The sequence below is a fragment of the Mus musculus genome, chromosome 3, assembly GCF_000001635.26.
Source record: "Mus musculus strain C57BL/6J chromosome 3, GRCm38.p6 C57BL/6J".
In the NCBI taxonomy this organism is placed as follows: Eukaryota; Metazoa; Chordata; class Mammalia; order Rodentia; family Muridae; genus Mus; species Mus musculus.
In genome coordinates this window covers 58,078,178-58,106,109 of record NC_000069.6, presented here as the reverse complement: position 1 = coordinate 58,106,109, position 27,932 = coordinate 58,078,178, and the positions used below count along the sequence as shown (strand labels likewise).

The 27,932-nt window shown below is 40.9% G+C and overlaps 1 long non-coding RNA gene and 1 pseudogene across 1 annotated transcript in view; one reads left to right on the top strand and one right to left on the bottom strand.

Annotated features, from left to right (window-relative positions):
* Gm40056 overlaps positions 1 to 16,694 on the bottom strand; it is a 77,647-nt gene extending 60,953 nt beyond the window's left edge. Inside the window, exons 1-2 of the long non-coding RNA XR_003954487.1 lie at positions 15,291 to 16,694; positions 13,013 to 13,110 (exon numbers count right to left, since the gene is read on the bottom strand). This is a non-coding gene — a long non-coding RNA (predicted gene, 40056). The remainder of the gene's footprint in view (positions 1 to 13,012; positions 13,111 to 15,290) is intronic.
* Positions 1,814 to 3,552, top strand: Gm5537 (predicted gene 5537; annotated as a pseudogene).
* Positions 16,695 to 27,932: the final 11,238 nt, after the last annotated feature.

Genomic DNA, 27,932 nt, shown 5'->3' with positions numbered 1-27,932 from the left:
GGGGAAAGTGTTATTAAGAATTCCTCAGAGCCAGAACACAGAATGCAGGATGCGAATTATCCTGGCCACTGGTTTCCATGCTTCCAACCTTTTCTTCTCTCTAACTCAAGCCTTAGGTGGGGCTCAAGAAGTCCTCAGGGCATAAAGCTAGTAAAAGAAGAGTATAGACTGGGGGCATTATAGGAGACAATTGGATGACAAGGTCAGAGATGTCGCTCAGATAATGGGGTGGAGCTATGACAACCTGCTCTGAATGGTCGGACTGGAGCATAATGGACAGTTGTATGGCAAGCCCTCTGATAGTGGAAGACCAAAAAGCCTCCAGTGGTCCTTGAAGTTCATTCCAAAAAAAAGAAAGCATCATGGAATCACAAAGATATTGCCAAGATGGTGCTTTGTATTATAAACCCTCTGCTCACTGTGGGGGATGTGCCGTGATGGTATGCAAACTGGTAAATGTCTCAGTATAACATCACATTGAATCACATAATAAAAAATCTACTCCAGGGACTAGACAAGGCTGCCCACTTTCTTCCTACCTATTCAACATTGTACTTGAACTCCTAGCCCCTACCTATTCAACATTGTACTTGAACTCCTAGCCAGAGCAATTCGACAACAAAAGGAGATCAAGGGGATACAAATTGGAAAGGAAGAAGTCAAAATATCACTTTTTGCAGATGATATGATAGTATATAAAAGTGACCCTAAAAATTCCACCAGAGAACTCCTAAGCCTGATAAACAGCTTCAATGAAGTAGCTGGATATAAAATTAACTCAAACAAGTCAATGGCCTTTCTGTACACAAAGGATAAACAGGATGAGAAAGAAATTAGGGAAACAACACCCTTCTCAATAGCCATAAATAATATAAAATACCTTGGCCTGACACTAACTAAGGAAGTGAAAGATCTTGTATGATAAGAACTTCAAGTCTCTGAAGAAAGAAATTAAAGAAGATCTCAGAAGTTGGAAAGATCTCCCATGCACAAAGATGGACAGGATCAATATAGTAAAAATGGCTATCTTGCCAAAAGCAATCTACAGATACAATGCAATCCCCATCAAAATTCCAACTCAATTCTTTAATGAATTAGAAAGGGCAATCTGCAAATTCATCTGGAATAACAAAAAACCTAGGATAGCAAAAACTCTTCTCAAGGATAAAAGAAACTCTGGGGGAATCACCGTGCCTGACGTAAAGCTGTACTACAGAGCAATTGTGATAAAAACTGCATGGTACTGGTATAGAGACAGACAAGTAGACCAATGGAATAGAATTGAAGACCCAGAGATGAACCCTCACACCTATGGTCATTTGATCTTTGACAAGGGAGCTAAAACCATCCAGTGGAAAAAAGACAGCATTTTCAACAAATGGTGCTGGCACAACTGGTGGTTATCATGTAGAAGAATGGGAATTGATCCATTCCTATCTCCTTGTACTAAGGTCAAATCTAAGTGGATCAAGGAGCTCCACATAAAACCAGAGACACTGAAACTTATAGAGGAGAAAGTGGGGAAAAGCCTCGAAGATATTGGCACAGGGGAAAAATTCCTGAATAGAACAGCAATGGCTTGTGCTGTAAGATCGAGAATTGACAAATGGGATCTAATAAAATTGCAAAGCTTCTGGAAGGCAAAAGACAACGTCAATAAGACAAAAAGACCACCAACAGATTGGGAAAGGATCTTTACCTATCCTAAATCAGATAGGGGACTAATAACCAATATATACAAAGAGCTCAAGAAGCTGGACAGCAGAAAATCAAATAACCCCATTAAAAATGGGGCTCAGAGCTAAACAAAGAATTCTCCTCTTCCTCATCTCCGGGCCTTTCGACCTCACGGTGTTGCCAAAATGTCGCTTTCCAACAAGCTGACTTTGGACAAGCTGGACGTGAAGGGGAAGCGGGTCGTGATGAGGGTGGACTTCAACGTTCCTATGAAGAACAACCAGATAACAAACAACCAAAGGATCAAGGCTGCTGTTCCAAGCATCAAATTCTGCTTGGACAATGGAGCCAAGTCCGTTGTCCTTATGAGCCACCTGGGCCGGCCTGATGGTGTTCCCATGCCTGACAAGTACTCCTTAGAGCCAGTTGCTGCTGAACTCAAATCTCTGCTGGGCAAGGATGTTCTGTTCTTGAAGGATTGTGTGGGCCCAGAAGTCGAGAATGCCTGTGCCAACCCAGCGGCTGGGACTGTCATCCTGCTGGAAAACCTCCGCTTTCATGTAGAGGAAGAAGGGAAGGGAAAAGATGCTTCTGGAAACAAGGTTAAAGCTGAGCCGGCCAAAATTGATGCTTTCCGAGCCTCACTGTCCAAACTAGGAGATGTCTATGTCAATGATGCTTTTGGGACTGCACACCGAGCCCATAGCTCCATGGTGGGTGTGAATCTGCCACAGAAGGCTGGTGGATTTTTGATGAAGAAGGAGCTGAACTACTTTGCCAAGGCTTTGGAGAGTCCAGAGCGACCCTTCCTGGCTATCTTGGGAGGCGCTAAAGTTGCAGACAAGATCCAGCTGATCAATAATATGCTAGACAAAGTCAATGAGATGATCATTGGTGGTGGAATGGCCTTTACCTTCCTTAAGGTGCTCAACAACATGGAGATTGGCACATCTCTGTATGATGAAGAAGGAGCCAAGATTGTCAAAGATCTCATGTCCAAAGCTGAGAAAAATGGTGTGAAGATTACCTTGCCTGTTGACTTTGTCACTGCTGACAAATTTGATGAGAATGCCAAGACTGGCCAAGCTACTGTGGCCTCTGGTATACCTGCTGGCTGGATGGGCTTGGACTGTGGTACTGAGAGCAGCAAGAAATATGCCGAGGCTGTGGGTCGAGCTAAGCAGATTGTTTGGAATGGTCCTGTTGGGGTATTTGAATGGGAAGCCTTTGCCAGGGGAACCAAGTCACTCATGGATGAGGTGGTGAAAGCCACTTCTAGGGGTTGCATCACTATCATAGGTGGTGGAGACACTGCCACTTGCTGTGCCAAATGGAACACAGAGGATAAAGTCAGCCATGTGAGCACTGGGGGCGGTGCCAGTCTAGAGCTCCTGGAAGGTAAAGTCCTTCCTGGGGTGGATGCTCTCAGCAATGTTTAGTATTTTCTTTCCTGCCTTTGGTTCCTGTGCACAGCTCCTAAGTCAACCTAGTGTTTTCCACATCTCCATTTGGTGTTAGCGCAAGATTCAGCTAGTGGCTGAGATGTGGCACCAGGAACCCTTAAACAGTTGCACAGCATCTCAGCTCGTCTTTACTGCATCAGGATTTGTCTGTGTTCTTCAAGATCCCATTTAAATTCCTTAGTGACTAAAACCATTGTGCATTGTAGAGGGCGTCTATTTATATTCTGCCTGAGAAAGGAAGTGAGCTGTAAAGGCTGAGCTCTCTCTCTGACGTATGTAGCCTCTGGTTAGCTTCGTCACTCACTGTTCTTGACTCAGCATGGCAATCTGATGAAATCCCAGCTGTAAGTCTGCAGAAATTGATGATCTATTAAACAATAAAGATGTCCACTAAAATGGAAAAAAAAAAAAAGAATTCTCACCTAAGGAATACCGAATGGCAGAGAAGCACCTGAAAAAATGTTCAACATCCTTAATCATCAGGGAAATGCAAATCAAAACAACCCTGAGATTCCACCTTACACCAGTCAGAATGGCTAAGATCAAAAACTCAGGTGACAGCAGAAGCTGGTGAGGATGTGGAGAAAGAGGACCATTCCTCCATTGTTGTGGGATTGCAAGCTTGTACAATCACTCTGGAAATCAGTCTGGCGGTTCCTCAGAAAATTGGACATAGTACTACCGGAGGATCCAGCAATACCTCTCCTGGGCATATATCCAGAAGATGCCCCAACAGGTAAGAAGGACACATGCTCCACTATGTTCATAGCAGCCTTATTTATAATAGCCAGAAGATGGAAAGAACCCAGATGTCCCTCAACAGAGGAATGGATACATTAAATGTGGTGCATTTACACAATGGAGTACTACTCAGCTATTAAAAAGAATGAATTTATGAAATTTCTAGGCAAATGGATGGACCTGGAGGGCATCATCCTGAGTGAGGTAACCCAATCACAAAAGAACTCACATGATATGTACTCACTGATAAGTGAATATTAGCCCAGAAACTTAGAATAACCAAGATACAAGATACAATTTGCTAAACGCATGAAACTCAAGAAGAACGAAGACCAAAGTGTGGACACTTTGCCCCTTCTTAGAATTGGGAACAAAACACCCATGGAAGGAGTTACAGAGACAAAATTTGGAGCTGTGACGAAAGGATGGATCATCTCTAGTGATTGTCATATCCAGGGATCCATCCCATAATCAGCTTCCAAACGCTGACACCATTGCATACACTAGCAAGATTTTGCTGAAAGGACCCAGATATAACTGTCTCTTTTGAGACTATGCCGGGGCCTAGCAAACACAGAAGTGGATGCTCACAGTCAGCTATTGAATGGATCACAGGGCCCCCAATGGAGGAGCTAGAGAAAGCACCCAAGGAACTAAAGGGAACTGCAACCCTATAGGTGGAACAACAATATGAACTAACCAATACCTCGGAGCTCTTGTCTCTAGCTGCATATATATCAAAAGATGGCCTAGTCGGCCATCACTGGAAGGAGAGGCCCATTGGACTTGCAAACTTTATATGGCCCAGTACAGGGGAATGCCAGAGCCAAAAAGGGGGAGTGGGTGGGTAGGGGAGTGGGAGGGTGGGTATGGGGGACTTTTGGGATAGCATTGGAAATGTAAATGAGGAAAATACCTAATTAAAAAAAAAAGAGTAGAGTTTTACCTTGTCTAGACATTTCAGTTGGAATGGACATCTCTTTCTTTAACCCCAAAATGTTTTTTAATACTAGAATTATGGACATATGCTCCCACTCTTTATTAAAACCATTTATTTATTTATTTATTTATTTATATCATCATTGTCATCATCATTATTTTGAAACAGGGTCTCATTATGTAGCTCTTGCTGTCTTGGAACACTGTGTATATCAGGCTAGTCTCAAATTTCCAGAGGTCCATCTGCCTCTGAGTGGTATGATTAAAGGCATATGCCACCATGCCTGGTCTAAGATTTATTGTGTATAAATGTTCTACTGATATTTAAGTGTACCACATGTGTACAGTGCCAGCAGTTGCCAAACGAAAGCATCAAATTCTCTATGAGCTGTCATGTGAGAACTCGGAACTGAACCTAGGTGGGAAGCAACAAATGTTTTTAAGCTCAGAGCTATCTCTCCAGCCATTCCTCTTCACCCTCCCTCTTTCTGAATACTGCCTATAAAAGAATAAACCATCTTCTGCTGTGAATAATGGACCTTCAGATTCCCTTTGATACCCAAGATTAATAAAAATGGACCAAGAAGTTCATACACTAGTAATTAGATTGTTATAACAAAACCACTTGTGACTAACAGAAATCCAGAGACATTGACAACTGGTATAGAGATGACTCAAGGGTAAGATTTTGATATTTAACATTGTTTTGTTTTGTTTAGTTTTTTGAGCAACATGAGACAAAGCCTTGGAATTGGAGAGATGGATTTTCCAGAAGACCCAAGTTAGATACCATACCCATATAGATGCTTGCAACTGTACCTAATTTTAGGAAGAATTCATAAATCTCCAGGTTTCCAGCCAAACATGAATGATTTCAAAAATCACTTTTTTCAGTCATAACAACAAATAGAAATTTGAATATTTGGTTTTGGTGAAGTTTTTTGCTTGTATCATAAAGATGAGGTCAGTAAAATAATGATAAGCTTTATTTCACCAAAATAAAAAAACTAAATATTGGGTGATATAAGCATGTTTTGTGGTCTGCTCCTGGAGCTGATCCTGTGCCATGGTGCTCCATATCCAAATAATATTAGGAGAGAGGAATGCCAATATACCTGTGAACACAGATAAGACCACCACTTCTGCTCAAATTTCTGGATCAAGGGGGACCCTCCCTGATCCAGGAGGACACAGGAACCAAGGAACATCTGGGGACAGGATCCTTGAGGTTTCCATCTGCACCCAGAAGCTGACCCTGTGCCACAGCTCTCCATACCCAAATTCCTCCTGGAGAGAACTGACACACAGTACTGACACATAGGCTTGCAGGAGGCGTAAGCCACAGCCAGAGATATCAGGAACAGTTAACAAAAGAGATAACCAGATGGCAAGAGGCAAGAGCAAGAACATAAGCAACAGAAACCAAGGCTACTTGAAATCATTAGAACCCAGTTATCCCACCACAGCGAGCCTGGGATATGACAACAACCCAGAAAAGCAAGACTCTGATTTAAAATCACATCTCATGATGATGATAGAGGACTTTAAGAAGAACATGAATAACTCCCTTAAAGAAATACAGGAGAACACAGGTAAACAGGTAGAAGCCTTTAAAGAGGAAATGCAAAAATCCCTTAAAGAATTATACAAAAACACATGCAAATAGTAAAAGAAATGAAGGAAACCATCCAAGATCTAAAAATGGAAATAATAACAATAAAGGAATCACAAGAGGAAAAAACCCTGGAGATAGAAAACCTAGGAAAGAGATCAGGAGTCATAGATGCAAGCATCACCAACAGAATACAAGAGATAGAAGAAAGAATCTCAGGTGCAGAAGATACCATAGATATCATTGACACAACATTCAAAGAAAATGCAAAATACAAAAAGCTCCTAACCCAAAGCCTCCAGGCCCCAGGACACAATGTGAAGACCAAACCTAAGGATAATAGGGATAGAAGAGAGTGAAGATTCCTAACTTAAAGGGCCAGCAAATATCTTCAACAAAATTATAGAAGAAAACTTCCCTAAAGAGAGAGATGCCCATAATCATACAAGAGGCCTACAGAACTCCAAATAGATTGGACCAGAAAAGAAATTCCTCCTGTCACATAATAGTCAAAACACCAAATGCACAAAACAAAGAAAGAATATCAAAAGCAGTAAGGAAAAAGGGTCAAGTAACACATAAAGGCAGACCTATCAGAATTACACCAGACTTCTCACCAGAGACTATGAAAGCTAGAAGATCCTGGGTGGATATTACACAAAGAGAACCTAAGAGAACACAAATGCCAGGCCTGGCTACTGTAACCAGCAAAACTCTCAATCACCATAGATGGAGAAACCAAGATATTCCATGACAAAAAGAAGTTTACACAATATCTTTCTACAAGTCCAACCCTACAAAGGATAATAGATGGAAAATGCCAACACAAGGAGGGAAACTACACCCTAGAAAAAGTAAGGAAGTAATCTTCTTTCAATAACTCCAAAAGAAGATAGCCACACAAACATAAAAATAACAGGAAGTAACAATCACTATTCCTTAATATCTCTTAACAACAATGGACTCAATTCCCCAATAAAAAGACATAGATTAACAGACTGGATATGTAAACAGGACCCAGCATTTTGCTGCATACTGAAAACACACCCAAGTGTCAAAGACAGGCACTACCTCAGAGTAAAGGACAATTTTCCAAGCAAATGGTCCCAGAAAACAAGCTTGAGTAGTAGCCATTCTAATATCAAATAAAATCAACTTTCAACCAAAAGTTATCAAAAAAGATAAAGGACACTTCATACTCATCAAAGGAAAAATCTACCGAGATCTCTCAATGCTGAACATCTATGCTCCAACACATTGCACCTCACACAATAAAAGTGGGAGAATTCAACACCCCACTCTTATCAATGGACAGATCATGGAAACACAAACTAAACAGAGACACATTGAAAATAACAGAAGTTATGGACCAAATGGATTTAACAGATATCTATAGAACATTTTATCCTAAAACAACAACAAACAAAATACCTTCTTCTCAGCACCTCATGGTATCTTCTCCAAAATTGACCATATAATCGGTCACAAAACAGGCCTCAACAGATACAAGAAGATTGAAATAATCTCATGCACCCTATCGCATCATCATGGACTAAAGCTGGTCTTCAATAGCAACAATAGCAACAGAAAGCCCACATGGAAGCTGAACAATGCCCTACTCAATAATAACTTGGTCAAGGAAGAAATAAATAAATTAGAGAGTTTTTAGAATTAAATGAAAATGAGGGCACAACGTACCCAAATTTATGGGACACAATGAAAGCAGTGCTAAGAAGAAAACTCAGCTCTGAGTGTCTCCAAAAAGAAACTGGAGAAAGCATACATTACCAGCTTAACAGCACACCTGAAAGCTTTAGGACAAAAAGAAGCAAATACACCCAAGAGGAGTATATGGCAGGAAATAATCAAGCTCAGGGCTAAAAATCAACCAAGTAGAAACAAAAAGAACTATACAAAGAATCAACAAAAAGAGGAGTTGGTTGTTTGAGAAAATCAACAAGATAGATAAACCCTTAGCCAGACTAACCAGAGGGCACAGAAACTAACAAACTAACAAAATCAGAAATGAGAAGGGAGATATAACAACAGAAACCGAGGATATTTTTAAAAATCATCATATCCTACTACAAAAGCCTATATTCAACAAAACTGGAAAATCTGGATGAAATGGACAATTTTCTAGACAGACCCCCAAATACCAAAATTAAATCAGGATGAGATAAACCATCTAAACTGTCCCATAACCCCTAAAGAAATAGAAGCAGTCATTAAAAGTCTCCCAACCACAAAAAGCCCAGGACCTGATGGGTTTAGTGCAGAATTCTATCAGACCTTCAAAGAAGACCTAATACCAATACTCTTCAAACTATTCCACAAAATAGAAACAGAAGATAATGTACTCAATTCATTCTATGAAGCCACAGTTACACTGCATATTCTCCCTTGTAGATGGAACCGTTTCTGTCTAATCAGGAACTTGTCATAATTTCCTTTCATAGAAGACTTCATAGGAGATATTCTTCTACTTCTATCATGTTTAATGTTTTAAATAGACTTTAAAAACTGGTCGAGTGCATATTACTGTTAGCTTCAGAAGACATCATGTATATTTAAAAGGCAGTTAACCATTATAAATTATTTTGTTGAGTTAAAAAATGTCAATACTGAGTTGCGTATTTTAAAACAAATTTTATTAGTTTAATAAGAACGTATGTTTTCATGATTTAAATATCGCATGTGTGCTTATGTAGCTTGTGTGCATGCATTCGGTACTTATTTTCAGTGTTCTGACCAAATATTTGACAAGAAACAACTTATGGGGAGAAGGGAACACAGGGGTATAGCCCATCATGGAAGTCATAGTGGCGAGACCCGAAGGTAGCTGACTACAGTGTTTGCGCTTACAAAACAGAGAGCAGACAGAAAGAGAGACCATGCTGTAAATCTCAAGGCTGTCCTCTGTGACCCAGAGCTGGGACCAATGTCCAACACATGAGCCTATGGGAGACATTTCACGTTCAAAGCACCACAGTATTCCATATATTCATTCATACAATTTTCTTGCTTTATATATCCACTCAAAAAATAAATTTAATTGCAAGTTTAAATAAAAGCACTTGTCCCTTTCCCCTTTGTGCTGGGTAGAATGGCGGCAAACATGGTAAGAGAAAATAATAACAAATTTCAGCCATGGTCAGGTGTGAATGATGTATGCATTTTATTCCTGTACTTGGGAGGCAGAGTCTCAGGGATCTTTATGAGCCTACAAGTGAATTCCAGGACAGCAGTGCCTCAGAGAGAGACCCTGTCTCAAAACAAAACACAAATAAAAACAATAGGATCTCAACTATTGAAAGCACTATCAAGAGCAAAATTATAGCCACAGACTGGAGGAAGTATTTGCAAAAGACACATCATATACAAGATGGTCTCTAGAGCTGCTGTGATGGTACACGCTTGTAATCCCAGTTATTGGAAGGACTTAAAGCTACTCAAGCTGAGTTAAGGTTAGTGTAAGCTACAGAGAAAGACTGGGTCTCAAAAGGGTAAAAAAGGCATCATTATCCAAGAATACAAAGACTCTAAAACCTTAGAAGCAGTCAAGCAGCCCTAATTTAATCATGTGTAAGCTTGTAACAGATGCCAAATACAGGTATATGTATATTCTAAGTATTTGAACTCATATAAAAAGATATTCCACACCATATGTCATCAGGAAAGTGCAAACTGAGATACCAATGAGATATAGACTATTACATACATAACGACTAGAATGGCTCAAATTCAAAACAAAGACCACACCAAATGTGGGCAAGGCATGAAGCAACAGGCAGGCTCATTTACTTTAGACAGGAATGCAAGATAGTACAGCAACTTCAGAAGAGGTTGGTACGTTGCTACAATATAAACATATTCTTAACATATGATCTAGAAATCACACTTCTTGGTATTTTTTTGCAAAGGAATTAAACATTTATGTCCTCACAAACCCTGTACACAAGTGCTAATTGCTGTTGGGGGCACAAAGGTTCTTGCACCCCTCCAGATCACTACAGAAACCAGAAATGTTAAACACACAGGGGCCTTTTCTCAGTAGAGGAGATAAAAAAATACCTGTTTTCCTACTCAGAAGGCTAAGCATGGATTTTGTTAATGACCTGGTGAACATTTTGCTATCTGTAGCTGCAGAACTCACCCACCTTTTGCTATAGAGGCAGAACTCATCCAAATTCCCCAGCATGATTATCACAGACTCTTCCCTCCCTAGACCATTACCCATTCTTAAGGGAGATGTCACAGGAACTTCATGGCCTGCTGACCTCTATGCTATTGGTCAGAGACCACACTAGATTCTAAGGCCTTTTAGTTATAGAACTCCCCACCCTCGTGGTCACATACAGAAAGGAGTCTCTATGCAGTCACACATTAAGATTTATTGTGCACCTGGAATTGGAATGGTTGCTGCCTGAAACCCTTTTCCCAAGGGTGATTTAAGTATGATAACAATGAAGAGCTAGACACTAGACACCCATAAGTCTGATCCAGGTTGACAAAATCGATCTGAGTGAGGTTCTTATTATCATCTCTTCTCATGGTTTGCTTCCCTGTCTGACACCTACAAGGACCCGCTCAAAATACACACACACACACACACACACACACACACACACACACACACACACACACACATTGCAGCTTTGTTCATTATTGCCAAAATTTTGAAATAATGACAATACCCCTTTAACACATAAACAGACAAACTGTGCTCCATCTAGATGATGGAATATTATTCAGTGCTAAAAAGTAAGCTCTCACATGGTAGAAGCATGCAGAGAGATCTTAAATAAGTACCTCCAAGTGAAAGAAGTCCTTCTTTCACTAAATATGGTGTGATTCCTGCTTTAGAATATTTTACCAAATGCAAAACCATCAGGCATATAAATGAATGGATTCCAGGATTCTGAGAGGAGGGAGAGATGGCTGGGGGAAACAGACTATTTAGGGAGATGAAACTACTCAGTGGGATGCTATCGTGGTGGGTGCATGTACATTATGATTGTTTGCATAAATGTATAATGAAAACAGCATGAAGAAACCCAATGTAAATTGTGCACCCTGTGTATAAGGACATTTTACTGTAGGCTCATCATTGTAAGGAACCTCTCTCTCTCTGGTGGGCGATGTTGGTAATAGAGGGTGGGGTGTGACTATGCCTCTATGGGGCCGAGATCTCATGGGATATTTTTGTGTCTGTTTCTCAAGTTTACTCTGGACTTTAAACTGCTCTTAAAAGTAAAGTCTTTTAGAGGCTCAGCAGTCAAAAGCACATAACTGCCCTTACAGAGGTCACAAGTTAGGTTCGCAGCACTGTGAGGGGCAGCTCTTTACTGCCAGTAACTTCAGCTTCAAGGGATCCAAAGCCCTTTGCTACCTTCAGGGGCTTTACACCCTCATGCAAGAATCTCTGCAAGCCCACATATATATATAATCAAAATAAAATCTCTAAAATAATAAAGTCTTTTCTAAAGGGAGGGACTTTACTGCATTGAGCCAGCAAGGTGACTCTCTCTCTGTCCTACCCTAATCCTTATTAGACACCATCCCTGTATCATATTATCTCTCTCACTGCGTCAGTTACTTTACTGTTGCTATTATAAAGCACCACAATTGTGGTGGCTTGAATGAAAATGGCCCCCATAGGCCCATAGGTAGTGGCACTATTACAAGGGGTTGCCATGTTGGTTGTATGTGTGGCCTTGTTGGAAGAGGTATGTCACTGGGGTGGGCTTTGAGGTTTCAAGCTAAGCCCAGTGTCACACTCTCTTCCTTCTGCCTACTGATCTGGAGGCAGAATTCTCAGCTCCTTCTCCAGCACCATGTCTGCCTGCATGCTGCCATGCTTCCCTCCGTGATGACAATGGACTGAACCCCTGAACTATAAGCCACCCCTAGTTAAATGTCTTCCTTTATAAGAGTTCCTGTGGTCATGGTGTCTTTTCACAGCAATAGAAACCTAAGATACCACCCATGCTCAGACTAACAACTCTTGTTAAACTACAAGGGCCACACACAAAAGCATGGAAATAGGAGGATTGATAAGAAGGGTTCTGGCTAGAGGGGGAGGGGAGGTTGATTCTGATTTAGAAGTTCTCATTCTGGTTCTATAAGGAGCAGACCCAGAGGCTGCATTTAAAATAGTGTGTATGCATGCATATATGTATGTATGCATGCATGCCTATGCAACTTAGCCTAGCCAGGATGTCATGATCCTTCTACTTCAGCCTTCCTGAGTGGTAGAATCACACATGTAATGTGTCTTTAATAAGCACTGAGAAGTAAGCATGTGCCTGCAATTGTATGGAGTAGCTGACCTCAGTGGTAAAAGACGACAGCACTTAAAACTATAAGCCAGCCCCACTGAGATGCTTTTCTTTTTAAGTTGCCACGGTTGTAGAGTCTGTTCACAGCAGTAGGACACTGACCAAGATATATCCATGAGGAGGCTTGTGCCTGGTGGTGCGTTTGGCAACCCCCTCACGGGTAAGCTCCTGCAGTCAAAGTTTAACAGCCTTTTGTTAGAGCAGTAACCTCCAAGCTCTCAGATCATCAATTTTCTTACCATTCCGGTGAGCCTCCCAAATCCCCGCCAAGAGTGAAGTTTCATCTTAAATATGTCTGATTGGACAGCTTGCTGTGGCTTGCTTTTAAGACCTTCAACTGCAAAGAGATCACAATTGTATTGAGACTACAGAACACAGGAACAGTCTCCTCCATCTGAAACTGAGGCTTTCAAACTTGACTCATCCGGTATAAATACATCTATCTACTCCACAGGTAGGCTTTAAATCGACCTCTTCCTCTGTCCGCTTTGTTCATACCATGTAAACCCGCTGATGCCACCTCCTCGAGATTCACTGGAACTCCGCCTGACTGTAACTGTTTCCTTTACGACTCCAAGCCTCTTGAGGAAAAGACCTCCATGGAGATTCTCTGGAAACAATACAACTGTCTGAGCACAATTTAGTGCTGTACAACCAGCATGCACTGTAATGACCGTGGAGAGGCATTCACATGTATGAGAGTCTTCCCTGGGCCCTAAGGATTATTTTTAAGTCTGTGTATAAAATAATAGTGTTTCATTGTGACAATTTTGTACATATATGTCACTTTGTTCATAATTGCCACTCCCACCTCATTTCCCATTCTTCTACTCTGAAAAGAGGCCTTTTTTGCTTTCATGTCATATGAATATATATACATATATTATATGTAGTATATGTAATATATATACATATATATTTATATGCTGCTTTTGCATATGAAAAGACACGTGGTATTTTGTTTTCCCCATCATTCTCCCTTTCTCCTCTTCTTTAGAGTTCTTCCTGACATATAGTCCTTTCTGTTTTCTCATGATAAAGTGTTTTTGGTTTGTTTTGGTTTGTTTATTTTTGCTTTATTGAGTGTGTTGTTTTGTTTTTAGTTTTAGGTTTTTGGTTCATGTATCTTCTTTTCCACATCACACAGAGGCAGCTGCTAATCTTCTTCAACCAAAACTTCAGCTTGTTTGGTTTTTTTATCCCCTTCCAAAAAAAAAAAAAATGAATGGGACGATTGCCTCTCCCATTCTGCTGCTTCCCAGTGTCTTACACCCAGAAATAGTGATGAGTTTCTGCACAGAAACCCAGAGCCTTCAAATAGCCTTGGCACGCTGCTTGGGAGAGTGGGAGCAGAGAATGAGCACAGCTCTGATCCAGACTTGTAGTTCAGGGATACACAGACGAGGCAGGATACAGAAGCACATGCATACCTGGGGCATTTGCAAGAAGTAGGAAGTCCCTTGCTTTTATATTTGATAATTCTATTCATAGTTTGGCCTTCATCCTGCCTGCGGGCACAAACTTAATATGATTAATTCTGGATCCCCCTTTGCCCGTGAGCTTGGACCTAAGTAGAGCGGGCTGGTGACATGCCATGGCTTACAGCAGGAGCATCTTGATGTTGGTGACTCTCAGCAGTAGTGAGAGATGGAACTCAGGGTTCTCCACTGTATTAGTCAGTGTTTTTGCTGTGAAGGGACACCATGAGCAAGGCAACTCTTATAAAACAAAGCATGTGTTTGGGGGTTGCTTATAGTTCAGAGGATCAGATTATTCTCAGCATGGGAAGGAGCAGGGTGGCACACAGGATGCTGGAGCAGTAGCTGAGAGCTACAACTTGATCCTCAGGCAGAGAGGGCTAACTGAGCCTGGAGTGGACTTTTAAAACCTCAAAGCCCACTCACAGGGACACACCTCCTCCAAAAAGGCCCCATTTTTTTCCAAACAGTTCACCAACTGGGGACTAAGCATGCAATTATATGGGTCTATCGGGGTCATTATCATCCAAACTGCCTCATCTGTGTACCTGAGTTGTTCTCACAGACTTCTCCTTAGGGGAAAGTAGGATCTTGACATACGTCACAGAAAAAGTCTTAGAACATGTCCATGAGAATTGAAGTTGGAGTTCATTAAGCAAGACAGTATATATTCAGGTAGAAGACAGATACATGCTCAAGGATGTCAACAATAGTGTGTGTGTGTGTGTGTGTGTGTGTGTGTGTGAGAGAGAGAGAGAGAGAGAGAGAGAGAGAGAGAGAGAGAGAGAGAGATTTTGTGGCTTTAAGTAACAATGTTCAATGAATGTCATCTATATGGAAGTTTGAGAAAGTAAAAATGCTTGGTTTACCTTTTTCAGAAGGGTCTTTTGCTTATAAATATGATTCTAAGGAGGTTTAATGTGGTTTTTGTTCAAATGAGGAAGGAAAGCTATAATAATAATAATAATAATAATAATAATAATAATAATAATAATAATAATAAAGTAGTAGTAGTTAGAAAGGCCAGAGGAATTCTTACCTCACAAGGAGTCCTCGTGAATGAATTAATTCTTAAGTCACAAGGAAGTTAAGACGTGCTTTTTGTCTGGAAAGATGGTTCATAACCTTGTTAGTGAGACTTTCTCAGACGGGAGTACGTCCTCTGCGGGCCATTTGGTCAGCTGTCTTGAAATTCTTGACTGTCCGCCAGCAAGAGATTTCATCCAGATCCTAGGGCGCCACGGCTTCTCTTTCTTTCTCATGCCTCCTCGGCTTTCCATCTTTCTCCTTGTCTGAGTAACCATCAACTAGGCAGGAATGTGCTGAGATGTACAACTTTGCCATTGCTCCAAGTCCTGCTGTTTCTCACCCCCTTTTCTAATCTCTAGGCCTCCTCAAGAGCAGTTATTTTGCTTCCTTCAACCTACTTTGTCTGCTTCTTGGTACATCTATCATTGCTCTTGGAACTGGGTATTGATTCTAGGAGGCTGCTCCATCTCCCTAGATCCTCCACATAACCATCCTCCCTCGATGCTGCTTACTGCCAAGCACGTGGTCAACAGGCAAGTTTTCCACCCCTCAGATCTCACTGGGAAAGCAACAATGGACTCTTAGGCTTGGATCCATCAAATCCACCTAGACTCCTACCATTGTCCCCGTTCTACCTTCAGGTACCGCCTAGGGAAGGCAAGTCTCTGGGCACCTCTTCAGGAGCCAAGTTCCTCTGAAGTTCTCTTTCCCATCTATCCGGGGAGTTCATAAAGCGAGTCAGGAGGGTGGGAAACACGAGCTCAGAGCTGCTATGTTTTCTTTGGAATCCTTTGTCCTACATTCTTTCTGGATCCTGCTGTGGGTTGCACATTTAAAACTGAAAGACACCTCTTCCTCTCCACGGTGAGGCTCCCTGTTCTTTGGCAAAGTGCCTTAAGTTCACTGAAGCTTGAGTGGGAGACGTGCCATAGGCAAGAGCTGGCGCCTGAGCGGGGAGCCCTGCGGTTAATATCTTAAAATATTCTTCCACCCGGGGTGGGGGGTACTAATACACAATGCTTCGCTGAAAGCCTTTTTGAAAAAGCGAGTTTCCAAGAACATTCAGCTCCTGTTCCCTCTCCCTATGCTAAACGTTAACCCTGGCTTCAGAATGGTCAGTACTATAGATTCGTTTAATCCTTTTGGTTTATTTAAAGAGCCAATCTCGTCTCGTCAGTTTTGCAAACAGGCTGTGCCCTGCTCTAACCTACTCCCCGTTTCAGACTGCCTTACCCTGAAAGACGCCATCTTGCGAGCAGCTCTGACTCTATTTTGAAGATAGAGGAACGCTCTGCACCTGGGTGGACACGTAAACGGCGCCATCTGTCACACCACCCACACGACACAGAACGGGGTGAACTGAGACTGGATGGGTGCATGAATGCATTAAAATCATATGAGAAAACCAGGCCCAAGAACTTATTAGACACACCAAACCAAGGAAAGACTGTAACTCCTTCCCTGGGACCTTATACCAGGTAAACAACCAGTATTGTAACAGCATTGCCTTGTGACCAAACTTGTGGTCACAGTCTGTGCCCCTAGGAACCAAGGTCTGCTTACTTATGTTTGGAAGGGCTGACATAAACGGCTCCATCTTGTTGTTTGAAACAGGGCATTTCTACAAAGCCTGGACAGGCCTCAAATTTACAGTCATCCTGTATCATCTTCCCAAATTCTAGGATTACAGGCAAACTCTACCATACCCAACATGGCTTCATTCCATTCATTTCCCTTTGTCTCTGAAGACATGGCTGATTAAACGTCTGTTGGTTTCTTTTCTATGGTAACAGGATGTCTGGTCCATCTTTCCAAGGAGGTCATATTGAGTAAATCCCCCTTTTCTGTTGTTTCCTGTTAGTGTGCCTGTTTTAATTGGCTTCTTAAGCCTAAATTACTGAATATGGCTCCCAGAGGTACAGGCTGTGACCCCCAAGTTCGGTATTAGTCCCACAAACCTGTCATCTCATTATTCACTGTGTGCATAGAGGAATCTGTAGGCAGAGAACTCCCAGGGCCTTCAGCTTGGCTCATCCTGGCCAGTATCTACTAACACTACTGTCTGCCCATACACCTGCTTATACATTTGGACCTTCCATCCATTCACCTGCCTGTTCATTGGTCTGAACCATGTCCTGTCCTTTGGCTACTTCAACTGATTCAGCCCTATAGCTTTGTTCCCATCTTTGACCCAACAGCAGTGGCAGCAGTAATGTGTTCCCAGAGTTCTCTGGCCTTGTTGGTTATCTCATTCCTTCAGACTCTTATATTTCTATCAGATTGCGAGCGCTGGTTTCACAGGCCTCTTTGAAACACCTTGCCTCTTTAGTACTTTGTAGTCATTCTGTAACCTACACACACACACACACACACACACACACACACACACACACCTGTGTGATATGTAATATGTAATCTGAGAAATGATATTAATATTAGGATAAAATAACGTGTTTGCCTCAGTCGTGTATCTGGCAAATCATTGCTATTGAAACCCCTGTGCCTTGTGAAGTTATTATTATTCACTAAATATTGTTATTGTGGGGGAAGGCAAATATGATCATTCATATTGCTGACATAGTACACTCATGGCAATCTCTATGAATTATGGAAGTTCAACTTCTGAGTACAGTCACAATTGATTGGTACATGATGGACATCTTCCTATCATCCATCCTCAAGGCACTTACAGTGAGGACTCTGTTGTGTCTAGATTCGAGATTCATTGTCTGAGCTTAAGATTTTCAAGATTTGATTATTTTGTTTGATGTGGTTGCTTTATTATTGTTATTATTATATAGTATCCCATTATACAAATATACCAAGACTTATTTTTTTCTGTTCTCTTTTTGATAGGCATTTAGGGCCTTTATAGTATAAGGAAAGTTGCTACAAATGTTCTTAGACATATCTTCTAGTAGACAGAGGCTTCAATTCTGGGAATATACTTAGTTGTGGGATTACTGGGTTTGATATTTATATATATATATATTTAGCATTCATGTGTATGCTAGTTTATTTTCTTGTTGTGGCAAAATATCTTATAACAAGCAACTTAAAGAAAGAAGGATATATTTTGACTTGCGGTTTGAAGGTACAGCCTACTGTGGAGAGAAAGGTGTGGCCGTGAGAGTGGTTGCAGGAGCATGAGGCAGCCACAGTCAGGGAGCAGTGCGATGATGGTTTTACTCACTGCTTTCATTATTATTATTATTATTATTATTATTATTATTATTATTATCATTGTTAACATTATTGTTCAGCCTGTGATCCAGTCCTTAGGATAGAGCCATTCCTATTCAAAGTGAGTTTTCTCTTCTCAGCTAAACTTCTATGGAAACACCCTTAAAGGTACACCCAGAAATGTACCGTCCAAATTATTCCAAGTTGACAGTGTCCACAGTATACAATACAAACAACACAGTTTTCAAGGACTTATGTGACTTTCTGTTATCACAAGCAACATATAAACATTTCATTTCCTAATATCCTTACTTATAAAATATGTCTTTAAATTTATCCATTCTAATACATACCATTTTGTTGCATTGAAAAGATTTGACTTTTGCCTTTATGTTGTTATTGCACAGTGAGTATATCTATATATAATATCTATTAATATGTGTTATATATGTATCCAATATACACTCAATATACAGTATATATGGAGTACTATATATATATATATGTATATATATATATATATACTCAATATATATTGGTATATTTCTATGCTTTCTAGTATATTTTATCTGTTTATTTGCTAACTATGATCTAATATCAAGTTGTCTGAATTACCATAGTTTTATGATAAAATTTGAAATTTAATTATACAAATCAACCTATTCTGTAATTTTCTTCAATATTATTTTTGATTCTTTACTGACTTTCCACATAAAATTTAAAAATTTCAAATAGACCTACAAGGATCTTAACTTTAATTTCATAGTATCTTTAGGCTAATTTGAGAAGAAATTGGGTCTTTAAAAAAATTAAAAAGTTTAACCCATTTTAGCAAGATCATTAGCTATATTTCTCTACACAAATAAAAACTTTCATTTCATTTCCAGATTTGTATATTTTTTTCTTGCCTACTCTCTAGTTTTTCCATAGTAATACCTAGCCAAATTGCTAATAGTAGGCTCTCATTTCTGGCATTAGGAAGGTCTAAAGACAATGTGGAATATCTCGCTCAGTCAGTCTCCATTTTATGCTTTTGACACAAGGTTTCTTACTGAACCCAGAGCTCACTCATTTTGCGGAACTTGCTACCCAAGTCATAGGGGTCCTCCTGTCTCCTCTCCACAAGTGTTGAGATTACAGGCGAAGCTGCTGCTTCTATGTTTTCACATAAGTCCTGGAGAGCAAACACAGGTCCTTGTGCATGCATGGCAAGGAGTTTACTATTTAGTCAACCTCCATCCCCCCACATTGATTAATCTATGCCTGCTAAATCAGTTTTGCAATTTAATCAAACTTCATTTGACTGTAATGTATAATCTCATTCCTTATAACTGTATCTTGTGTTTAGGATGTTAGCACCTCTACTCTTCAAGTATAATAATTTGTGACATTCCTTTCTTCTAATGCCACTGGGAGCTTTTGATAACAAGGTCGTAGTTACCTGAAAGAAACTCAAAAGTGTGGACTGTTTATACTCCTTCTTGAAATAGACGTAGTTCTCCTTTGACTGTTTGGGGGAATCTTACCAACAAAGCTACCTGAGCTGTAGTTTTATGTTGTTTTGGAGAGAGGAGGCTTTTAATCCATATTTAATTCTTTAATCAATGTAGAGTATTTTTAAGTATAGAATTTCAATGTCCTTTTTCTATTCTTTTTCTCTCTGTCTCTGTCTCTGTCTGTCTGTCTCTATCTCTATCTCTGTTTCTCCGTGTGTGTGTGTGTGTGTGTGTGTGTGTGTGTGTGTGTGCATCAGTGTATACACATGCTTGTGTAGTATTGGTGTTCATTTGTGTGGTCTTGTGTGCATACATGTGTGTGCAAACCCATGCATGACTGCATGTGGAGACCAGGAGTCAGGATCAGATCAACCACTGATCACCTTGTTTTTCCAGATCGGGTCTCTCACTGAAGCTGGGGCTCAATCATAGGCTAGACTGACTGGCCAGCAAACCTCAAGGATCTATCTCCCTGTCTCCCTGTCTTGGCCTCCCCAGGCCTGGGATTAGAGGTATGCATTGTCATCCCTGTTCTTTTTTTTAAATTAATTAATTAATTAATTAATTAATAATTTTTATTAGATATTTCCTTTATACACATTTCAAATGCTATCCCGAAAGTTCCCTATACCCTCACCTCGCCGTGCTCCCCTACCCACCCACTCCCACTTCTTGGCCCTGGCATTCCCCTGTCCTGGAGCATATAAAGTTTGCAATACTAAGGGGCCTCTCTTCCCAGTGATAGCTGACTAGGCCATCTTCTGCTACATATGCAGCTAGAGATACGAGCTCTGGGAGTACAAGATACAATTTGCAAAACACAAGAAAATCAAGAAGAGGGAAGACCAATGGATGGATACTTCATTCCTCCTTAGAATAGGGAACAAAATACCCATGAAAGGAGTTACAGAGACAAAGTTTGGAGCTAAGATGAAAGGATGGACTATCCAGAGACTACCCCACCGGGGATCCATCCCATAATCAGCCACCAAACCCAGACACTATTGCATATGCCAGCAGGATTTTGATGAAAGGACTCTGGTATAGTTGTCTCGTATGAGGCTATGCCAGTGCCTGGCAAATACAGAAGTCATCCCTGGTTCTTACGTAGAACCTATAGATAAAAAATCAGCTGCTGAGCAGGGCGTGGTGGCACACACCTTTAATCCCAGCACTTGGGAGGCAGAGGCAGGTGAATTTCTGAGTTAGAGGCCAGCCTGGTCTACCGAGTGAGTTCCAGGATAGCTAGGGCTATACAGGGAAATCCTGTCTCGAAAAACCAAACAAAAACAAAAACTCAGCTGCTCATGCTTATAAAGGAAGTATTTCTTTTTGATTGAGCAAACTGAAAGGCATTCACAGTGAGAGTACACAATATATAACCACAACACATATTTTAAACTTAATGTCTGACTACACTTGTTTCATCAAACATCTCTGCATGTAACTAGGACTTTAAAACAATTGTTTTCTCTCCTTTGTGTTGTTCTTGAGATGTTTTATCTGTTCCTCTTCCATGGGTCCCCAGAAGGGGGAACAAAATACTCATGGAAGGAGTTACAGAGACAAAGTGTGGAGCAGAGACTGAAGGAATGACCATCCAGAGACTGCCCCACCTGGGGATCCATCCCATATACAATCACAAAGCCCAAACACTTTTGTGGATGCCAACAAGTGCTTGCTGACAGGAGTCTGATATAGCTGTCTCCTGAGAGGCTCTTGGTAGTGCCTGACAAATACAGAGGTGGATGCTCTCAGCCAATCATTGGATTGAGCACAGGATCCCCAATGAAGGAGCTAGAGAAAGTACCCAAGGAGCTGAAGGGGTTTGCAGCCCCATAGAAGGAACAACAATATGAACTAACCAGTACCCCCAGAGCTCCCAGGAAATACATCATCAATCAAAGAGTACACATGGTATGACTCATGGCTCCAGCTGCATATGCAGCAGAAGATGGCCTTGTTGGTCATCAATGGGAGGAGAGGCCCTTGTTCCTGGGAAGGCTCTATGCCCCAGTATAGGGGAATGCCAGGGCCAGGAAGCAGAAGTGGGTGGGCTGGTGAGCAGAGGGAGGGGGAAGGGGAGGGAGTTTCTGAAGGGGAAACCAGGAAAGGGGACAACATTTGAAATGTAAATAAAGAAAATATCTAATTAAAAAAAAAGAAAGTCAAGAGAAAAAAAAAAAGATGTTTTATCTGTAACGAGCATGTACAAAGGGAGTCTTTTTTTAAAAAGCATTCTACATGGGCCTATTATTTTTAATAAGAACCTTAATGGCTAACTTGCCATGCTATTTTCTTCCAGTTTTCAAAATATCAACACAAAGTAGGAAATTATGAGACTTGTTTTTGTTTTTGCGTAAGGCATGGGCAGAGGAAGTGAATGTAGTATTTTTCAATACGAGGGAAAAACAGTAGATTGGAGGGCAGCCTACATAAGACCTTCTTGTAGTTAGAGTGAGATGTTCCTCACAGTGTCAGATATTTGAATACTTGGTCCCCATTAGTGTTGTCTGAGCAGTTTGGGTATGTGGCCTTGTTGGCAAAACTGTCACTGTGGGCAGGCTTATTAAGTGCCAAAAGTCCCCTCTCTGGGTTCCTGCTCTCTCTATATATATATGTGTATTTCTACAACTTTGTCTTTTCAAGCCCTGAGTAAATTCTCTTTACTACTGATGTGGCGAAACCATTCTGATGCTATTTTCTGTGGCAGGATCTACAGTTTCCATATCAAACACAGAAAGGGTTTTCATTTGCTGTAATTTAGAGCAGAAGCCTTTGGGTAGGTGAGAATAGAAAGCTCATGGTCGTATTAACCTGTGTCCCACACTTAGCCTCTCAGGTATCTTTTCACTATGCTTGCCCAAACATTAAATATGATGATAGATATCTCATTTAAGATGGCATTTTAATCTAAGCAACACATACACACACACACACACACACACACTTGTTTTGAGAGAAATTCTTGCTCTGTGGATTAGACCTCAGATTCATAATCCCCCCTGCCTTTGGCTTCCCTGTTTGGAACTACAGACACACGATTCGATGCTGCTTCACTTTGATAAACACATAGAGCCAAAAATGTAGCCTGCATCTTCCACATGGAGAGAAAAACAGTAGTGTTTTCCATAAGCAGAATTTTGAAAGTCGGTGCTCTGAATATGTCCAACTAGCTAGTCACTAACTCATAGCTAATCCTGTTGTTTGGCAGAAGCTCTGAACATGGGCTTATTCTATATTTGAGAAAGAAAATTAGCAAGATGGGCAAGAGTCAAAGTTGTTCGAAGTTTTAAATGGAGACTTTCTTTTTGATTTACTGAGAAGCTGTAGGCCTAGGCTTTTCAAAACATTCTTTTAATACAGGTTCACAAATTCTTCCACCTCCCTCTCTTCTAGCCCACCATCCAAAGATAGGGAAGAAAAGATGGTAAGTAGGACAAGGGGATGTGGACCTGTTTAGAAATAGTTCTTTGGGGCAATTGCAGTTTCCATTGTCAGGATACCAGCAGCCTAGTTCAGTAGTGTCAGGATACCAGACACAAATCAGCAGTGGTAGCACGATCTAGCAGAAACCATCAGGCCTCCACGGAATCAGCATGAGTCAGTGGAAGCAACCAGGATCAGTCAGGATGCCAGGAGAAGGTCTCTGCCATGCCTCGATCAACAAAGAGAAGATCAGTGAAGAGGTGAGACCAAGGAAGCATTGCAGAGCTAGGTAAGCAAGGGTGCCTTCACTGCTGCTGAGTCCTAGTTATACTCTCTCCAAGCAAATTGTATCTTATATCTTGGGTATCCTAAGTTTCTGGGCTAATATCCACTTATCAGTGAATACATATTTGTTGCGGCCGAGAGAGGTTGGAAACCGTACTATTAGAAGGGCAAGCCCTTCACTGCCTCCCACCCAAATAATAAGCCAATTGGCCTTATACTATGGAGCCAGTTGTCACCCCCTTCTCCCTGTTTCCCGCCTATCACCCAAAAATGCAGAGGAATATCAACTCAGTGTTATTCTTAATAAAATGTATTTCAAATTTGTTCAGTCAAACTTAGCCAGGGTTCCAACGCCCTACTTAAAATTCAACTAGGAAGTTACCTATTCAGCACAAATTAGCATTATAAAGTCAGAGCCTACTGCTCAAGGCTTTTCTGTTAGTTGTTTACTAGGATAGAAAGGACAGTCTTAGCCAGATACAGTTTACCATAAGAAAAGTTAGGGAATCCCATGGAAACAGGTTTTTTCTTTAGCCCTGGAATTCAGGCAGAACTATTGAGCATAGATAAATTTTTTGCCTCAGGCCAGCCTTTTCTTTTCTTTTTTTTTTCTTTTTTTAATTTTTGTTAACAACAGGGAAGAGATGTAGTCTCCCCTCCCCCAGCCTGAAACCTGCTTGCTCAGGGGTGGAGCTTCCTGTACTCATTCGTTCTGCCATGCCCACTGCTGGACTGTGCTGCTTTGCTGTTTGGAGCCACACACGTGCTCACCCTGCTACTGGACTACGAGATTATTTGGCGGGAATCGGGTACCCTCTCCCTTCCTTCATAACTGAGTGTCGCAACAGTAAAATAGAGCTTTGATCAGAGTGACCTTGACTTGGCTCCATTCTTTTTTCCACCCGTCTACTTCCTCTCTTTCAGCCCGAGTTGCCATCTCAGTTGAACCATTCTTTGCGAGCTGCTGGTCGGCTGCAACACATATTGTGTGAGTTCCTTTGTGATTGGGTTACCTCACTCAGGATGATGCCCTCCAGGTCCATCCATTTGGCTAGGAATTTCATAAATTCATTCTTTTTAATAGCTGAGTAGTACTCCATTGTGTAAATGTACCACATTTTCTGTATCCATTCCTCTGTTGAGGGACATCTGGGTTCTTTCCAGCTTCTGGCTATTATAAATAAGGTTGCTATGAACATAGTGGAGCATGTGTCCTTCTTACCGGTTGGGACATCTTCTGGATATATGCCCAGGAGAGGTATTGCTGGATCCTCCGGTAGTACTATGTCCAATTTTCTGAGGAACCACCAGACTGATTTCCAGAGTGGTTGTACAAGCTTGCAATCCCACCAACAATGGAGGAATGTTCCTCTTTCTCCACATCCTCACCAGCATCTGCTGTCACCTGAATTTTTCATCTTAGCCATTCTGACTGGTGTGAGGTGGAATCTTAGGGTTGTTTTGATTTGCATTTCCCTGATGATTAAGGATGTTGAACATTTTTTTCAGGTGCTTCTCTGCCATTTGGTATTGCTCAGGTGAGAATTCTTTGTTCAGTTCTGAGCCCCATTTTTAATGGGGTTATTTGATTTTCTGGAGTCCACCTTCTTGAGTTCTTTATATATGTTGGATATTAGTCCCCTATCCGATTTGGGATAGGTAAAGATCCTTTCCCAATCTGTTGGTGGCCTTTTTGTCTTATTGACGGTGTCTTTTGCCTTGCAGAAGCTTTGCAATTTTAAGAGGTCCCATTTATCGATTCTTGATCTTACAGCACAAGCCATTGCTGTTCTCTTCAGGAATTTTTCCCCTGTACCCATATCTTCGAGGCTTTTTCCTACTTTCTCCTCTATAAGTTTCAGTGTCTCTGGTTTTATGTGGAGCTCCTTAATCCACTTAGATTTGACCTTAGTACAAGGAGATAGAAATGGATCAATTCGCAATCTTCTACATGATAACAGCCAGTTGTGCCAGCAATACAGGTGATGGAAATGAACAAAACCATACTAGACCTAAAAAGGGAAGTAGACACAATAAAGAAAACCCAAAGTGAGGCAATGCTGGAGATAGAAAACTCTCCTCTTAATCCAGAAGGTATGCTAAGGAAGACCTACATACACCAAGATATGAAGTGCATCTAGTTCTTATTCTAACTCAGGTAGTGACTATGTCTTTTCCCATTGGCTAGGGTCTAAATTCACAGTCTTCTCCCATTGGCTAGTATGAAAAGAATTGGTGCTCAGAAAATGGAGGAAGGAGAAAAGGGTCACCACTTCAAAGAGAAAACTACCACTGCTCTAGGCCATCAGATTCCTAGAACAGAGCAGTGGGCTTTTGTGTAAAGGAAGGTTTGACTGGGTGAGGAGAATTAAAACATTTGCTAGTCTTATAAGGTAGGGGAGATTTAAAGATCTTGATTCCTTGTAAACTCAAGACTCATTTGATAGACGAGACACATTTGATACTTTCTTACAAAACTTTTTCTTTTTAACATTTTTTACCAAACTCATTAAGATACTAATTTTCTTCATCTACTACTTCTCCTCTTCCTCCTTCTTCCTTCTCTCTCTCTCTTTCTCTCTCTCTCTCTCTTTAATTGAAAATCCATACACTATATTCTGATCTGTTTCCTTTTCTCCATCTCTTTCCAGATCCTCCAGCTATCCTTCCCCATCCAACCCAATGCTTTCTTTCTCTCTTTAGAAGATAAAAGGTAAAAATAAAAATGAAATGAAAATAAAACAACAACAAAAAAGCACAAGAAAAACACACAGAGAGACACAAACACACACACAAAAGAAAACTAAAATAAGCCGGGTGTGGTGGCACAGCCTTTAATCCCAGCACTCGGGAGGCAGAGGCAGGTGGATTTCTGAGTTCGAGGCCAGCCTGGTCTACAAAGTGAGTTCCAGGACAGCCAGGGCTACACAGAGAAACCCTGTTTCGAAAAAACAAAAAAACAAAAAAACCAAAAACAAAACAACAACAACAACAAAAAAACTAAAATAACAAAATTGGCAACCATACTATACAGGCATAAGATCAGTAAGATCAACAATGCCAAAACAAAGCAATATGAGATTTAAAAAAATCTACAAAAACACCATTGAGTTTGTTTTAGGTTGGCCATCTACTGCTGGGCATGGGGCCTAAGTGTGGATAATACACCCAGTGAGAATCCATTGGAGTAAAATAAAATTTCCTTTGCAAGCAGTTGTTGACTAGAGATAGGTTATTGTTTAGGGATGGGAGCTTATGTCTACTTTTTCCTATCAGTGCTGGAACACCATCTTACTTGAACCTGCTCAGGTCCTGTGCATGCTGTAAAGAACCAGCCTGCCTCCATCTTAGGCTTAAAAGCCATCTTATAGTAAAGACAAACTAGGTTCATTGCTGTTTATGATTAAACTTCTGTTTCTCAAGGATTGGGCTATGCCCCATCTGTAACCTTAACTACAAATGGCTCTGTACTGCCTATTCTAGGTATAGCAATCATGTCTTTGTTTCAAAAAGTTAATATATATCTTTCATAGGATATATCTTACCTTTGTTACAAAAAAGTTGTTATGACTACCTTGTTACAACCATTTTGCATGTCTTTGTTGCAAGTGGTCAGTATGACTTGAGAGGCTTTTATTCTGTTCTTGTTATCCCACCTATTTTGCCTACTAAATCCTCCACTTGAAAACTCCTCCTACCTTGTGCTATAAAACCCCTGTCTTCCTCACATCTAATGCTAACCTCTTAAACTCTGCCTTAAGGGAAGGCACCCATGTACACAAATAAAAAAAAAAAAGCTTGCTTTAATTAATTTGGACATGATGCTTTGGGTCAGTGGTCTTTCTTCTACCATTTTTGGGAGCTGGCACCATCTCTGTAAGTTCTTATGTGCATCACTCAGTGTCCTCCATCCCCTCTACCTCTTATAACCTCCCACCTCTTCTTGAGCATACTCTGAGGAGAGAGGTTTGAGGGAGACATTCCATTTAAGATTGAGTGTGCCAAAATCCCCTTACATTTTCCAGCTGTGAGTCTCTGTAGTAGTTTCCATCCATCTTCTCTGATGATGGCTGAGAGATTCTGATTTTAGCATAAAGGATGTGGACACTTGACAACCCAGGTAGAGAGTGTTTCTAGGTATAAGTGGCTCATAAAAAGGAACGGGAGAGCTGAGAAGGTCCAGGAAGAATCCTATGCAAGGTTCCATGGAGTCCCAGGGAAATAAGATTCTATTCTCTTAACCAGGAGACTTTGCTACG